The 16,195-nt window shown below is 35.5% G+C and overlaps 1 non-coding gene across 1 annotated transcript; it reads left to right on the forward strand.

The window, feature by feature from the left end:
- The first annotated feature begins 8,286 nt into the window (after positions 1 to 8,286).
- On the forward strand, positions 8,287 to 8,394 carry LOC122726928. The gene has a single exon (XR_006352919.1). It is a non-coding gene; the product is annotated as a U6 spliceosomal RNA (small nuclear RNA).
- The last annotated feature ends 7,801 nt before the right edge of the window (positions 8,395 to 16,195 follow it).

Here is a 16,195-nt window from a genome sequence, read left to right on the forward strand (position 1 = left end):
TCTGAGACTAAGAATGGTCAAGTGACTTTTCCAAGTTTAGGAGAAGTGAAGTACTTTGCTAATTTAATAAAATCAGATGATAGCATATATACTAAGTATATCAGAATTGGTTGAAAAAATCATACTCACCTCTGGACTAATGTATATAATAACCAGCCAGTTCAGAATTGAAAATTCCATTAACAAGCCAGTTTAGTGGTGATGAAGAAATTTTCTCTGTAGTGGGAGAATGATTGAGTTTCTCTTCCCTCCATCCCCTCCATCCCCTCCCTCCCCACTACTCATTGAGTTGGTGATGACCTTGCAAATTTCAAAAACTCAAAAGATGAACATCTGTAGCAATTTTCTCCCAGAACTATTAGCAATAAACCTGAGAAATGGTGACGAAGGTAGCAATTGCATCAGGTACCAAAAGAAATACCAAGCAAAAGGAAGTTTCAGAATTCTACAATGGCACTGGTTCTTAGAATCTAGCAGAAAACCATATTTAAAGACAACTTTATGAGGAACTGTGATATAATGCATGAACTCTCTGAGTTTGAGATCACTTTCCCCAGGAACCTTTTGTACATATCATTTCTCTGGTTTGGAAAGATTGTTTTTATAATAAATGATTTTTGTAATGCTACCTTCAAAAATAGTAAGTACTGGGTGTGGCTAGGTGGCGCAGTGGATAAAGCACCAGCCCTGGATTCAGGAGCACCTGAGTTCAAATCTGGCCTCAGACACTTTACACTTACTATCTGTGTGACCCTGAGCAAGTCACTTAACCCCCATTTCCCGGCAAAAAAAAAAAACAAACAAAAAAACCAAAAAAGCAAAAATAGTAAGTACCTTGCTTACTATTAAGTACTTAAATAAGTACCTTAATACCTTTTGCTAAAATTATAATTAAATCTTGTTGGATAATAACAAATTGGGAACACACCAGATGGTGGCTCATCAGCAATAGTATAGAAGTTCTGACCCCTCAAGTTTACTGCTAGAATCCTGAGAGAATAAATGGTTAGCTACCATCTAGAGACACAACCTGCCAGTGCTATTGAGAGTTGAGGAAGTAGCCCAAAAATGGTACAGTTAGAATAAGATAAAGTTCCTGCCCCTTGAAGAGTTTCAAATTTAGTAGTAGAGATTAAACATATACCTCAATAAATATAATACAAATTAGAATGTGATAAGTGCATAGTAGAGATACAAAATATTATGTGCCCAGATAAAGAAATTAATGTAAAGATGTTGAAGGAAGTTTTTTTTTGCTTTAGAAAAAAAATTATTTTCTTAAATAAAGCTCATCAGAGAATTAAAAAATAAAACAAATGTCAAGAATCCCCAAACCTCATGGGAAATTGAGACAAGCAAAAGCCACTGTGAATAATTAAACACGCTATTACATTTCCCTATTATTTACAATTGTTAAAAAGAAATTAAGGCCTTTTTTTTTTACTTTTAAAAGATATGGTTTTGTTTGGTGGCTTTTAATTTTACTTTAACTCTCCCCTCTGGGTTAAACTCTTGTAAAAAAAAAAAAGAAAGAAAGAAAAAAAAGAAAAGGAAAGGAAAGAAATTCAATTAAACCAAACAAAAAATCAATATAGTGATAATGTATATAATAGTCTTTCCTGGTAATCCCTTGTCACTCTGATGGCAGAGGAAAAGTATGGTTCATTAATCATTCTCCAGGATCTTCAATGTTTTTCCCCCTCTACTTCCTGAGCCTGATTTAATTTACATTGTTGTGATCATGGCTAATGTCTTCTTGACTCTACTTATTTCAATCTGCCTAAGTCCATGTCAATCTTCACATTTCTCAAAACTCTTCATATTCTTCATTTCTTGCTGCATAATAGCATTCTATTACATTCATATAGCATAGGTTTTTTGGATCCATCTCCCAAATAGTGGACAGCCACTTTATTTCTACTTCTTTTCAACCACAAGGACTGCTGCTATTAATAATTTAATAAAATTATATCTTTATTTTAGTCTTTAATTTTACTTGGGTATATGCCTGATAGTGGAATTATTGGGTCAAAGCGTATGGACGGTTTAGTCACTTCTGCATAATTCCTAAATGAAACCCCAAATGACTAGAACTTCCCAGTTCCATCAAAAGCACCTGGTATTGCTTATTGTCCCATATCTCATTCAAAAATATTTCCAGATTTTGTCATCTTTTTCAATTTGCATGGTGCGATGTGAAACACTGGAATTTTACATTTTTTCTTTTAGTATTAGTTATTTGGATAATATTTTCATGTGGTATTTTTGCCATTTAATGATGTCACTTAATACCCAACCATACAATTTAGTGATTCATCTGTTGAGAAATGGTTTTTGATGTTATATATTCTTGTCAACTCCTTATATATTTTGGATATCTTTTATCAGTGATATTTAATACAAACATTTTTCTCACTTTACCTTTTTCTTTTAATTCTACATTGATTTTATTCATGAATTTAGATTTTACATAGTCAAAATTTTCTATTTTATTTTTTTATTATCTCATCTATTCTTCATGTGGGTAAGAATTTTCCCCTATACATAGTTGTTTAAGGTATCTAATTTCATTCCCTTGTTATTTTTTAATGATGTGACATTTTATAGTCAAGTCACATAAGCATTTTGGGCTCATTGCAGTGTATGGTATACATTGCTGGTGTGATCCTAATTTTTGCCAAACTACTTCTTAATTTTCCCAGCAAATGCCATCAAAGAAGGAATCTTTACACAACTAATTTATGTTCTTGAACTTGACATTTTAAATAGTCATTTCTTTCTGATATTTTATCTTTGATTTTTACCATATAAATGTTTATCATTATTGTGGACTTATTTTATATCCTGATACTTTGCTAGTGCTATTTGTTAGCTCAATTTTTTTTTAGATTTTTTTTCTTAGACTTTCTTAGTAAACCACCTAAAGAGGTATTTTAGTTTACCACGTGAAGGTTATTTAGCACGCTGGGAGTTCTTCCTTGATTTCTCTTAATATCGCAAGAATACCAGGAAAGTACACAATATATGTTATCGATTAATTATCCTTCACTTAATGAACACATCATTTTAGATGGTATATATATATATTTATAACACTGAATATTATTCTTTCTCAAATTCTTTATTTTATGTATTGTAGCCTGATTACACCCATCATTGCCTTTTATGTGATATTCATTTTTAATTCTTGGAATACCATAGTGTTTTGCCATTTTCCTAATTCATATTTTGCAAAGAAAAAAAAACTTGCCATTTTTGCCTATCACTATCCTTGAATTGAAGACATCAAGTGTCATAATATATTTTGATTCAATTCCTCCTAAAATGTTCTTCAGAAAATTTCTCTACTTTTTCATCCTCTCCAATAAATTTTGGGGCATCAGCAGCAGTTATTTTCATGACTACCATTTGGCAAATAACTTAACATGAGCACTGCAATATAAGATGACCAAATAGCTGATAAAAATGATATTCCTTATTTCCTTTGGACTCATTTTTTTAAAGTTACTTCTAATAGTCCCTTATTTGGCTCTCCAAAGAGAATCTGTGGCCCATTCTTCTACTTAAATTTTTTGTTCTTTTTTATCATTACCATCACTTCCAGGCCATAAAACCAATCAACACATTAATCATATGTAATAGTATATGCAATGGTGAACACCTGTGGCTCCTCACTTCTGCAGAAAAGGAAGGGAAGTATGTTTTATCGATACTCTTATGGGGACAAATTTGGTCATTATAATTATACAGTGTTTAGTTTCAATATTTTTGTTCTTTCCATCAAGAATATTATAGTCATTTATATAGTTTTCCTTGTTCAGTTTATTTCCCATTACATCAGTTGGTTTTTCTGTGGTTCTCTGAAATCTTTATCACTTTTATGACAAAGTAATATCTGCATTACATTAATCTACCATAATTTGTTTAATCATTCACTAATCAATTGATATCTTTTATTTCCAGTTCTATACTATGATTAAAAAGTGATATTATGAATATTTGAGGGGAACTTTTTAAATTTTTTTTGACATTCTTGATGTATGCATCTAGTAGTAGGATGCCTGAGTAAAGAGAAATGGTTTTTAGATTTTCTTTTAGGGGGCAGCTAGGTGGCGTAGTGGATAAAGCACTGGCCCTGGATTCAGGGGAACCTAAGTTCAAATCTAGCCTCAGACACTTGACACTTACTAGCTATGTGACCCTGGGCAAGTCACTTAACCCTCATTGCCCCGCAAAACAAAACAAAACAAATCTTTTATATTGTAATACTAAATTGTTTTCCAAAATGACTGGACCAAAATGACAGTTCCATGAACAGTGTATCAATATTCCTGTCTTACAATAGCCCTTCTAAAACCATCTCTTTCTTTTGTTACTTTGCCAAGTTGTTGGATGTGAGGTAAAAACTCAGTTGTTGGGCAGCTAGGTGGCGCAGTGGATAGAGCATGGGCCCTGGAGTCAGGAGTACCTGAGTTCAAATCCGGCCTCAGACACTTAACACTTACTAGCTGTGTGACCCTGGGCAAGTCACTTAACCCCAATTGCCTCACTAAAAAAAAAAAAAAAAACCTCAGTTGTTTTAATTTGCATTTCTTTTATTATTAATGATTTAGAGCAATCTTTCATATAGTTATTAATAGTCAATAATTCTTTTTGCTTTGAGAAGTGTTTTTTTCATAGCTTTTGACCACTCATCCACTGGGGAATAGTACTTGATCCCACATATTTGCGTTAGTTCTCCATTTATCTTGACTATTTGAACTTTGTCAGCTATATTTAATGCAAAAATTCTTTCCCTTCTTTAATTTGAGCAATATTGACTTTGTTCAAGAAAAAAGCATTTCCATTTCATGTAATTTTAATTGCATATTTTATCTTTTATGATTAACTATATATATATATATATATGTTAAGAATTTTCTCTTAAACATGGATGTGTACCTGGCTTTCTTCTCTTCTAATTTTGAAGGTGTGGGGGAATCTTTTGTACTGAAATTACATAGCCAGTTTGAGAAAATTGTGGTATATTACATAAGATATATGTCTGACACTTTTTTTCTAACCTGCTTTCCAGTTTTTCCAGCAGTTTTTATTGAACAGTATGTCCTTCCTCAAGTCATTTATGTTTTTGGTTCATTAACCTCTGGGTTACTGTAATCAATCGCTTCTAATTCTTGCTTACCTAGTCTCTTCCACAAACCTACTTTTCTATTGTTTAACCAGTAACTAGTTTCAATGATTACAGCTTTATAATGTCATCTGAAGTCTATAAATGATATTTTCTCTATTGCTATGTTTTTCATTTTTTTCCTTGAAGTTCTAGACATTTTATTCCTTTAAATGAATTCTGTTATTATTTTGTTCAATTCCATAAAATATACCTTTGGTGTTTTGATTGGGGTAGCACTAAATCTGCAAATTCAAGTAGTATTATTTTTTTTATTCTGTTGGTACAGACCAATCATGAAAAATGTATCTTAATTATTTTATTTCTTTAAAGAGTATTTTCTGTTGTGTCCTTATGTCTTATGTGTGTGTTGTTGGATAAACCCCTATGTATTTTATGCCGACAACTCAATTGTTTTCACTCATGTGCCACTCTTCATAACCCCATTTGGGGTTTTCTTGGCAAAGATACTGGAGTGGTTTGCCATTTCCTTCTTTAAGACAAACAGGGTTAAGTGACTTATCCTTGGTCACATAGCTAGTAAGTATCTGATGCCAGATTTAAACTCAAGAAAAGGAGTCTGCCTGACTCTGTGCCACCAATTGTATTTTTTGCATCTAATAGCTATTTTGACCAAGATTTCCCCTTCCCTTATTATTTAATGTATTGTATTATGTCAAATGTGGGAGAGTTCATTTTGTATCTTGTTGCTTTACTAGATCTATTCACTATCTCAATTGGCTTTTATTGTTGAGTCTGAGGTTCTGTAAGTAATCCATCACTTAGTCCATAAATAGAGATACTTTTTTCTATACTGTATTAATGTCTTTGTCTTATTTTCTTCCTCTTGTCTTATTGGTACTGCTATAGAATTATGTCAATTAACAGTAAGGAAAGGAAGCTTCCTTATTATATTCCTATATTAGCAAAGTTTCTGTTTCCCTACTGGAAATTATCTTTTGGTATTATCTGTGTGCAAATATAATTTTTATTACATTAAAAATGGCCTTTCTATGTGTGTGTGATTTTTGTTTTTGTTTTTGTTTTTGTTTTGCGGGGCAATGAGGGTTAAGTGACTTGCCCGGGGGTCACACAGCTAGTAAGGGTCAAGTGTCTGAGGCTGGATTTGAACTCAGGTCCCCCTGAATCCAGAGTCAGTGCTTTATCCACTGTATCACCTAGCTGCTCCCCCCAATCCAGTTTTACACTTGAAGAAACTTAGGCTCAATAAAGTTAAGTGACTTGCCCAAGCACAGATAAGTAAATAGCATCAAAAATGGGATTTGAATTCAGGTCCATGTGATTTGGGGATAGTTTTGCTTTTAATATGATTAATTATGTTGTTTTTACTAATAGTGAACAATCATTTAGTCCTTAATACAACTCCTACTTAATCATACTGAATACTTTTTTTGAGTAAACACTGTTATCTTTTTGCTAGGATTTTATTTTAAATTTTCAAATAAATATTCATTAGTGACAATAGATCTATAGTTCTGATTCTATGTCATACTTCCCTAGCTAAGAAATCAGAATTACTTTCTTATAGAATTCATTAAAATGTTTTTTCTCAATTTCTGAGAATAATTTATGGAACCTAATTTACTTTATCAGTTCTTCCTCTGGATACATATAGTGTATTTCTTTATATGTCCTTTATAGTCAATTTAAGTATTTATAATAAGCAAGATAACCCAAAATCCTTAAAATAATATTGCTATTGCTGTTACTGTATATATTGTTCTCTTCATTCTACTCATTTTGCTCTTCATTATTTTATGCAAGTCTTTTCTTGTTTTTTCCAAAATCATTGAGCTCATCATTTTTATAGCACAATAGTATTTCATCATCATATACTACAACTTGTTCAGCCATTCCCCAATTGATAGGCATCCCTGCAATTTCCAGTTTTTTGGCACTACAAAGAAAGCTTCTATAAACATTTTAGAACATATAGGTTCTTCTCTTTTTTCTATAATTATCTATGGAAATAGACCAAGTAGTGGTATTGCTGGGTCAAAGGATATAAGTAGTTTAGTAACTCTTTGGCATAATTCCAAATTGCTTTCCTTTACAAAGGATTAGAGGAAAGCATTTTTTCATCTCTTCTTTGGGACAATGCTTGTTCTTTGTACATATGCAACATTCACTTTTGATTGTTTTATGGTTGCTGTTCTTTACATTTATATTCTTATAATCATCATGTATGCTATTTTCTCTGCTCTCATTTCATTCTCCAATAATTCATGTAAATCTTTCCATGCTTCTCTATATTCATAATATTTATCATTTCTAACAATATAGTAAAGTTCCATTACAGTAATGTACCATCATGTATTTAGCCATTCCCCAATCAATGGACATTTATACTGTTTCCAATTCTTTGCTATCACAAAAAGTGCTGATATAAAGTATAACAACAATAACTGGCATTTATATAGTGCTTTAACATTTGCAAAACAACGTACATATGCTATCTCATTTTATCCTCATAAGAACACTGTGAGGAGGGTGGTGCCATTATTATCCCCATTTTACAGATGAGGAAACTGAGGCACACAACAGTACAGCCACTTGTATAGGGTCACTAAGCTAATGTCTGAAGCAAGATTTGAATCCAGTTCTTCCTGACTCTGAATTCACTATACCATCTAATATCTATGAATATTTTGGGATATGTGGTATCAAATGTCAACATATATTCATATACACATACATACACACACATACACATACATACACACACAAACACACACACATATATATATATATATATATATATAAAGTACTTTGCGAACCTTAAAGCACTATATGAATGCTAATTATTATCTTTAAATGGGGACTTTCTTTTTATTGATGGCTTCCTTGGGGCATATGCCTGCTAGCTGAACTCCTGGATTAAAGTACATGGATATTTTAGTATCCAGGGTTTTTTAAAAAAATATTTCTTCATGAAAAGATGTGCTCAGTTTCATTACATAGCCAATCTGAGTTAAAAACTTATCTCCTCTGGTTTTCTTTACAGACACTTCTCACTATTGAAATCACAAAAATAAAGAAGACAAAAAGAATTGTCAGTACCTCATAGATATAATCATTTGTTTTATTCCTATATTAGGGTGCTTGCTTTGGCAGCACGTATACTAAAATTGGAACAATACAGAGAAGATTAGCATGGCCCCTGAGCAAGGATGACACACAAATTCCTATATTAGGAAAGTTTTTATTGTTTTTCTACTGGAAATTATGCTAGCTTTTGGTATTGTATGTGTCTTCCTAATTCATGTATAATGTACTTCTGCAAATCTTCCTAATGCACATGTCACACACCTTCTCCAAGAACTTTCAATAGATCCCTATTGCCACTAGATTAATTGTTTTTGCATTAAAAGGGGTATTGAGTGCATTTATTGCTACTTTGAGGTGATTTAAGCCAGAGGTGTCAAACTCATAGAAGGCAAGTAAGAAGCAGGCCACAAATCTATCAAACCAGATGAAAATGTAATTGGGAAATGTTTAACAAAATCAATAAAAATATAACCCAACAGAGATAATATTAATTTATGATTTTTCTAGGTCACCATGAAGCCAGCAGAGGTTCATTTCAATCTGAGTATGACACCACTAATTTAGGGGATCCCTTTCTTTTCCATCCTCCTTGTGGAATTCTTCTTAATCTTTGCTAAGGCGCTATTCTCTCCTAGAAACCTGGATAATATTTTAATAGATGGAAAATACTTTAAACATTCACTTTGAAGGAGAAAAGGAGAAAAAAAGAAAAATGGAGACATGTAAAGGGACTTATGATATTATCAGCAACGTTTTCGTGTAGACACGAGTTGTATTATTTTTCTATTAGCAAAGACAGGGAGGTAGGCAGAACAGATGCAGAAAATAAAGGGAATCAGGATCTTTCTTTTGCCAAAATTCAAGTTAAGCCTCTTTATTCAATAGTGCTCCTACTTCACAAAAATAGATTGAGGGTGTATGAAAGGAACAGAAATTGTAAAGTCTCCAGATGAAAGGCACTCCATCAGTGCAAAGTATCATCTTTTACTTTATCATAATAGAGAATATACAGGTACTTCAAAGTTTTGGAAATATGGATTTTTAAAAAATGATCAACTTTGCCTTTGGAACCCCTTGCTTTCCAAAGCAAACCACAAAGGTAAGCAATCTATTTCCTGCTTTCTAGCAGCATAAATTGTTGGGTTTTGTTTTTTGGTGGTTTTTTTTTTTTTTACATTTTAAGACCAAACAGATTGCCATAGAATTTTTGTCCTATTTTCTTAAACTTTAAAAGAGTAACAAGAGTCAGAGACTACGTGCCATTTTTATGTAGCACTAGACCCTGAAATAAAAAACAAATGTCATGGTCCTTGGGAGATACTTCCAAGCTCTCGGCAAGAACCTGTGTTTTCATAAGCATGGTATGAAAAACTTTGCAACACAAATTCTCATTTTTTGAGAAGGGCCCAACATACTATCTACTCCTGCCACATTCTCATTTTCTTTCATATTTTATCTGATGAATACTTGTGGAATGGCCAGTATGCCCCAAACACTGTGCTCACCTCTGAAATAACTAAAAGAATCATCTGAACAAGATTGGGAGAAGTTGCTTTAGAATTGTGCATCATATAATTCTGAGTTTTCATAAAGTTTGATATTCAATGTGATACCACTCCTTTTTACCAATTTGTCTACCAAGAGTCCTACCAATTTTGGGAATAGGATCCTATTCTAATTGCTCTAAATTGCAGAAATAAAGTAGTATAGTAGTTTTATAGCATTAATATTAATTCATCAGGGAATTTTTCCAGATTCTGTCAATCCTCATGTTCAACAGAGATGGAGAAGTGGACAGAGCCTTGGGCCAGAAGTTAGGAAGACCTGAGTTCAGGTCTAGCCTTAGACACTTCCTAGCTGTGGAACCTTGGGTAATTCATGTCTCTGCTACTATCTCAGTTTCCTTGACTATAAAATGAGGATAAGAATAGCCCCCATCTTGCAGGATTGTTGTGTGTTTCCTTCCTTTCTTAGACCTTTGAAACATTTTTTGGACTATATTCTATATTGCATCTTAATACTGGTTTCTTTTCTTTTTTTAATACTTTTTTTTGAGGGACAATGATGGTTAAGTGACTTACCCAGGGTCACACAGCTAGTAATTGTCAAGTGTCTGAGGCTGGATTTGAACTCAGCTCCTGAATCTAGGGCAGGTGCTTTATCTACTGAGCCATATAACTGCCACTACTGATTTATTTTCAACAAACAATCTGGAACTATTTTACAAATGTTCTGTTCCAGGCAGCACTGAAGCCACAGATATGTGTGTGTGTTTGCATGTATATGTGCTGTGTTTGTATGAGAGAGTGTGTGTGTGGAGTACCTTCTGCCTTGGGTCTGGAATGTCGGCTCCACCATCCACACCCTTGATATCTGCGTCACAGACATAGCTCTAATAACTATTAGTTACACTTTTTGTAATAACCCATCATTAATTGTGAAAGAATGGGGGGGTGGCTAGGTGGCGCAGTGGATAAAGCACCGGCCCTGGAGTCAGGAGGACCTGAGTTCAAATCCGGCCTCAGACACTTGACACTTACTAGCTGTGTGACCCTGGGCAAGTCACTTAACCCCCATTGCCCCTCAAAAAAAATTTTTTTTTAATTGTGAAAGAATATTTTGTATAATTCTATGTACTTCAGAGATGAATCAATCAATCAATAATTATTAAAGCCTATTATGTGCCAGGAACTGTGCTAAATTCTGGAGATTAAAAAAAAAAAGGAGTCAAAAGATAGTCCCTGCCTTCAGGGAGCTGACAATCTAATGAAGGGAACAACTAAAGACTCCACAAGATTAAGAAGTCTGCACATTAATTGGATGACCAACACTCCAGAGAACTTGTTAGGTTGACCCCAAAACTTCAAAGACATCCCAGAATTGAGTGATGATTCCCTCAAAAGCATTTCTGAATCAAACTAACCCATTCTCTGGAATGTTGGTGATACCACATTTACATTTCTAGCATATACCTGCTTAGGAGGTTTCAGGAAAACTAAAAATTGTGATAAGAAACCATGTTTTAAAAAATAGATAAGGGGGAAGCCGCAAGCATGAAGTCTCAAACTTTTATTCCTCAATAGAGGTGACTAGATGGCAGAGTGGATAGAGTGCTGGACTTGGAATCAAGAAGACCTGAATTCAAATCTCATCAGAGGGACATACCAGCTATGTGATCCTGGGCAAGTCACTTAACTTCTTTTGTGACCTACAAAATTTGTATGTGTGGCCTAAAGAACACAGAAAACAGTGGGGTTGCTACTTACATAAATAGATGAACCTGACATTGATCAACTGAAGAATTCTAAAACTGATTTTTTTTCCATTGGTAAATGGGTATGTCATAGAACTAGTGTACACATCTTAATTTTAACATTTCTTCAAGCACAACTTCTTGACTACAGGTTCTGAGACAGGACAGGAAGCAATATCTAACAAGTTGGGTGGCAGAATCAAGTTTGAAAAATGATTTCAACAGGCAGGACAATGGATGAAAACTAATGAAGGGAAATTTTATTGGCACAAATGCAAACATTCCCCAAATTAAAGAAAACTTCTTTACAGAAGTACAAGATGGGGGGTGTTACCTTAAAAGCAGACTTGAGGGTTTTATTGTAGATAGCTTCAAGCTCATTCTCAGTCAACAATTAAAATAATTTAGTGAGATCATAGGATACCTTACTAGGAATATAATATTCTGATCTCAGTAACTAGTAATCCTTCTCTTCACTGCGCTTCTCAGACCACATGCGGGATTTGGTGTTCAACTTATAAGGACTACATTTTGAAAAGGACATTAAAAACCAGAGCAGGGGCAGCTAGGTGGTACAGAGGACAAAGCACCGGCTCTGGAGTCAGGAGGACCTGAGTTCAAATCCGACCTCAGACACTTAACACTTACTAGCTGTGTGACCCTAGGCAAGTCACTTAGCCCCAATTGCCTCTCCAAAAAAAACAAACAAACGAACAAACCAGAGCAAGCTAAGATAAGGATAACTGTTACATAAGAAAGTTAAAAAGATCAGTGGGCAAAAAGTGTAGCAATGGGGTAGACTTAGGGAGACTCAAGAAAATAGTCAAATAAGAAAGAGGCGTTGGTTTTGTTCCATGTTGTTCTAAAGGAGTTCTTAACCTTAGGAGTCTGGTGGAATTTATGGACCTCTTCTCATAATAACAGGTGAGTATGGTTTTTTTTAATTATTACTGAAGTAAATGCTGTTTCAAGTACAGTTTAGTGAGTATAAAAACATAATTTTTACCATCCAAATTTCACAAAGCTCCCCTGAAATCTACCCAAGTCCATGGACCCCAGGTTGAGGACCCCTTGCTTAGACAGCAAAACCAGGACCAAATGTCTGGAAGATATACAAGAGAAGATTTGGGTTGGATATAACAAACATTCAAATGATTATATATGTCCAAATATGAACTTCATTTCCTTGTGAGGGATGAAATTTCCTTCACTGAAGGTATTCTAGCAGTGGCTAGGTGACCCTTGTAAAGAGGATTCTGAATTGGGTTGAGCTAGGTGATCTCCAAAAATACCTCTAATTCTGGTTCTATCAATTGCACAAGTAAAATGGCTGGGTTAGGCAGAATTGTTAAATCTTATATGGTGGATATGATGGGAACATTGCTTTTATCAGAATGTTGCAAGAGATCTGAGAAGTGGTGGAAATGGGTTCAATTTCGTAGATAGTGTTGGTACCACAATTTGCTGGTTACTGAGGATCACATTGTATTGCTTTTCCAAATAGAGTCACTTTCTCTGAGGGCCCCAGAAGGCTATTAGCAAAAATCCAGAAAAAGATGGATCTTAAAGAACATGACCACAAGTGTGACAAATTAATCTTACCATCAAGCAAATATATTGCCAGTTACAAAATCAGTGAAGTCCTAGATAGCCAAGTGATAAGAGGAGTCATCAATTCCTCATGCCCTTTGTTATTGCATCAATTGATGTGTCCAATTATGACAGAGAAAATTAATTAAAATTTCAGCTTAAATTAGTTAGCCTGTAGCTCTCATAGGCAAACTTGTCATGTCTCTCATACAAGAGTCCAGTTCTCTGATTATTAATTCACAGTAGCTAACAGGAATCCTCATACGCTCTCACTGAATTTGGGCAGAATAAAATTAGAAACATAGCCAGAATCAAGTAGACATTCATAACTAGCATTCAAACATGATGCTTAAACAAAACTCCCCTTAGAGTATAAACTTTGGGTTGAGTCTACCCACCCAAACCCAATTCTTCCACTGTACATGGTCTGATTAATCTCTCATCAGATATGCATAAGAGTCACTTCCTGAACTTGTGGGAGCATACTTAAATGATAATAACTGACAGTAACAGAACACTTTAAGGGTGCTTTATATGCCATCTCTCTCCAAATCCCCAGATCAGCCCTGCAGGGTTATAGCATATCCCCCTAGTCCTGGTTCTAAGTAAGCAGTCCTTAAGACTGACCTTCCCTGTTCTTCCTGCAAGTCCAGGATGTCACCCCCTGCATTACTAGTAATAGCCTCCTTACTATTGCTTCTGTCTTCATCTTCCCACAAGCCCCTTCAAGATCAAGGTCAGGCAGACCTCAAAGCTTAGGAATCTGTACAAACTACCCAACCAGCAAGTTAGCTCCTCCCAAAGTCTCTCAAGCCACTGTTCCCTGTGGCTGTGGCCAAAAACAGGTTACATCAACAAGAACCCTGAAAGAGAAATAATATGTACTTTGGTGAGGTATTATTACCCCCATTTTCAAGAGGATGACACTAAAGCTCAGAAAAATGAAGCAACTTGCCCAAGGTCACAAAGCTAATAAATAGCAGAGGCAAAATGAGAATCCAGGTCATTGCTGACTCAAAGGTACTTTCTTCTGTTCTGGGACCAGCACAAACCACTGCCTCAAACAAAAGGGTACTTCTAACTCCTGCCTAGTTTGAAATCAAGAAACCAACTTACTGTTCACTAATGGAAATCAGTGAAACCTTCCCCAGTGGACAAGGACTTCTGTCCCTCTCCTTGGAAGGAGGAGTTAGGGATAGGGGCAGGGGGAGAGAAGGCAGGATTTTAATGGGACTACAACTGCCACAAAGGTATCCTAATACCATGTATTATCAGCTAAGACTCACCTCACCCACACATATTCTAAAAACTTCACAAGTCATAGAATGAATGAGTGAAAATTTTATTAATCACTTCCTATGCACTTATATTAAGAATACAAATACAGGGACAGCTAGGTGGTGCAGTGGATAAAGCACCAGCCCTGGATTCAGGAGGACCTGAGTTCAAATCTGGCCTCAGACACTTGACACTTACTAGCTGTGTGACCCTGGGCAAGTCACTTAACCCTCATTGCCCCACAAAAAAAATACAAATACAAATACAAAAGTTAGACAGTCCCTGACTTCAATAAGTTCACATTCTAATGGGGTTGACCACACTGATGGAAGTTTACCACTGAAAGTTATATGATAATGTCCCGTCCATAGTCCTTAGGGTACAGTAGCAAAATAGATGTCAATGCCTCTTTTTGTAATATCATTTCTACTGATAGAATCATCACTTTCTGATTTTCAACCAATTGACAAGACTTGAGCAGCAACAACTATCTTTTATGAGTGTCTATATATAAAGTCTGTGAATATAGCACCTGCAGGAGCATTTGCCAGGTTGTATCTCCACAAGGGTTGCTTCCCAATATAAATGGACTAGAAGCATTGCTATTCTCAAAATTCTTAGGCTCATGGTACTGAATTGTCTCCATTAGGATTTGAGGGGAGAAGGCATTCAAGATGGTGGTAGTGGTTTGACTTGCCTGGCACATGCTACCTCCTTTTTCTCCCTTAGGGCTACGTATTGCTTTCTTTTAAAATAATAAACATTTTTATTTATTACTTGCTGCTTTAACTAGGCTGGCTTGACTGTTCTGTATGTGGCAGTTGGTTGATAGTGAAGGTGGTTGGCCCCTTTTCAATTGGAGCCGCTTCCTCAATGATGACTGTAAGGTCTGAGGTAGAAATAAGACATGGTCTAGAAGGGGCTATAGCTCCCAGGGCTCCTGTGTCTATTGTTGGTCATCCTTTGTTTTTGAAGAGGACCACTGATCTCATGAGGGTGATGTCTTAACCTATACATGAATTGGACTTAAGTGAGAGTTTCATAGTCATCGGTCTCACTCTCTCTTCCAGGGACATTGAAGTCCAGTGGCAGGACAAAAATCAAGAGGACTGTTGATATCCTGGGATGCAAAGAATGACCTTGGCATCTTTGATATGTAACCAAACTCTAAGAGCTCCACATTACCTCCTTCAGCTGCCTTCATGGTCATTGGAACAACTTGTTCTCATCTACCTATTCCTTCAGGAGAAATCTTCATATGCTTGGGGTAACTATCCCCCTAAATCACTGACAAGTTTGAGGCCTGTCAATTACCCTTGATCTAGTTTAGCCCATCTGTTGAGATGGTTTTACCGGTGTGTGGCTGTTTTGCATGCTACAGCTTCTTGGAACCACAGGTGAACGTTGGGAGACAGGCAGACACCAAAATTGGAGAGCAGCCCTGAAAATGGTTTGGTAAGCCGTCACACCAGAGATGCTAGTTCTCCTTGAACACAGCATACACCCCATAGGCTTCTGTGCCTATCTCCCTGTTGGAAGTAGTTGGTCAGTAGGTGTTGCTGGGGACAATGAGAAAGGTGGCAAACCCCTCTCCTCAGTTATTTCTCTCCTTAATGACTACTGTGGGGAATGGACTTTACCAGAAGGTCAAGGCACTAGAATGGCTTTTCCATTATCTAGCTATATAGACCTGAGCAAGTCACTTAACTTTTCTTAGCCTCAATTTCCTCATTGGTACAATGAGAGGATTGGATTAAATTATATCTAAAGTTCTAGTAGAACACAAACATCTTGGAGCAGGGATTGTTTTGTTTTTATATCTACACTTTCTAGCACAG

The sequence above is a fragment of the Dromiciops gliroides genome, chromosome 4, assembly GCF_019393635.1.
Source record: "Dromiciops gliroides isolate mDroGli1 chromosome 4, mDroGli1.pri, whole genome shotgun sequence".
NCBI classification, from domain to species: Eukaryota; Metazoa; Chordata; class Mammalia; order Microbiotheria; family Microbiotheriidae; genus Dromiciops; species Dromiciops gliroides.